At 36.3% G+C, this 2246-nt stretch overlaps 1 pseudogene; it reads right to left on the reverse strand.

Annotated features, from left to right (window-relative positions):
• Positions 1 to 220: 220 nt before the first annotated feature.
• Positions 221 to 928, reverse strand: LOC130036745 (high mobility group protein B1-like; annotated as a pseudogene).
• Positions 929 to 2246: the final 1318 nt, after the last annotated feature.

A 2246-nucleotide genomic window follows, 5' to 3' on the forward strand; every position in this document is an offset into this window, starting at 1 on the left:
CAACTCTTTATCTGATGAGTGGTTTGCATATATTCTCTTCCAGTATGTAGGATGTCTTTTATTTTTTTTGTCTGCTCAAAATTACTTTTTTATTTATATGCCAGGCTATATCAGGATTTTTTTTGTAGAATGTCTTTTTTTTTTTTTACATTTCAATTTTTTTCTTTAAAAGGAGTGAGTTGTGTACGGGGGCTTAAATGCTTTATAGACAAAAAAAAAACTGCGCTAGAACTGACTTATTCACCATCATCATCATCTTCTTCATCTTCATCCTCCTTTTCATCCTCATCCTCTTCATCTTCTTCATCTTCCTCCTCCTCCTCCTTTTTCTTGCTCTTTTCAGCTTTAACAACTCCCTTCTTGGCCACATCAGGCTTTCCTTTAGCTCGGTATGTAGCAATATCCTTTTTGTATTTCTCCTTCAGCTTGACAGCCTACCTTTTATACGGCTGCTTATCATCTGCAGCAGCGTTGTTCCACATCTCTCCCAGTTTCTTTGCAACATCACCAATAGACAGGCCAGGATGCTCTCCTTTGATTTTTGGGTGACACTCAGAACAAAACAAGGAAAAGGCCGAAGGAGGCCTATTGGGTGCATTGGGATCCTTGAACTTCTTTTTTGTTTCCCCTTTAGGAGGGATATAAGTTTTCATTTCTCTTTCATAACGGGCCTTGTCAGCCTTTGTCATGTCTTCAAATTTCCCTTTCTCTTTAGCAGATGTAGTTTTCCACCTCTCTGAACACTTCTTAGAAAACTCTGAAAAGTTGACGGAAACATCTGGGTGCTTCTTCTTGTGCTCCTCACGGCAAGTTTGCACAAAGAATACATATGATGACATTTTGCCTCTCGGCTTCTTAGGATCTCCTTTGCCCATGTTTAATTATTTTCCTCAGCGAGGCACAGAGTAGCCCAGTGCCCGTCAAGCTCTCACTTTCAGGATGTCTTTTTATTCTGGTCATCATTTTGTTTGTGGTGTAGAAGTTTTTTTGTTTTATATTATTTTGTATTATTTCGTTTTGCTTGGTCCATGGTATTAAATCATTGAAGATATCACTAGAGTCAAGTCATGAATGGTTATATGTACCTGTGTTCAATATAACCAATGGAGTCAGGTCTGATATTGAGGTCTTTAATTCATTTTGGTTTGGTACTTGTGAATGATGTTAGAAAGAGGTGTGAATTCATTGTTTTTACATGTGATCCAACAGTTTTTCAAACATCATATGTTGAAAAGCTTTACGTTGCTCTACTTGGTACATTTTGCTCCTTTATCAAAGGTTAATTGTCCATATACTTTTCTGAATAGAGTTTTTGAGCTCTAGTGGCAGATGTTAAAAAGAAGAATTGCTAGGTCATAGTTCTATTAGAGGTTTGTTTGGGATCTGTCTCTGGACTCTCAATTCTATTCCATCAGTCTATTCTTATTCCCGTCCCACACTATTTTGATGACTATAGCTTTATAGTATAGTTAGAAGTTGGAGAAAGAGAAACCTCTCATCTTTTTCCTCGGATTGCTTTGATTACTCGAAGGGGGCTAGTTATCGCTCCATATAAATGTCAACACCATTTTATCTGTGTCTTTTAAAATGTTGAGTGCTTTTATAGGGAGTGGATTCAATCTTTGCACAAGATTGTCATTTTTTTAAACTTTTAATAGTGAGACATCATGAGGTACAGTTGCAGACATACACATTTTCGTGCTTGTCATTTTGACAATATTAATCCTTTCAAATCATGAACAGGGGATGCATTTCCATTTCCTTTTTTCCTCTTTTATTTCTTTTGGTAATGCTTTATAGTTTTCTTTGTACAAGTATTTTTTTTGCTAAGCTACTTTCCAGGTACTTGATTTTTCTAGAGCACAATTGTGAATGGGGTTGGTTGTTAATTTCTCTCTCATTCACTCCATTGTATGCATATAGAAAATTCATATTGATTTTGTGTAGCCTGCCACTTTACTGCACAAGTCCATTATTTCTAGGAGCTATTTTGTAGTCTTTAGGATTTTCTACGTACAGTATTATGTTATCTATAAACAGTGAATGTCTGACTTCTTTTCAAATCTGGATGTCGTTAATAGCTCTTCTTGTCTAATTGTTATGGCAGGGAATTCCAATACTCTATTGAATAGTAATGGTGAATGGGCAGTCCTGTCTTGTGCCTGATTTGGGGGAAAGGCTTTCAGTTTTTCACCATTAATTATGTTTACTGTGGGGTTGTGGTAAATGACTTTATGTTGAATAAA

Source organism: Sorex fumeus, unplaced genomic scaffold, assembly GCF_029834395.1.
Source record: "Sorex fumeus unplaced genomic scaffold, SorFum_2.1 ptg000065l, whole genome shotgun sequence".
Taxonomy (NCBI): domain Eukaryota; kingdom Metazoa; phylum Chordata; class Mammalia; order Eulipotyphla; family Soricidae; genus Sorex; species Sorex fumeus.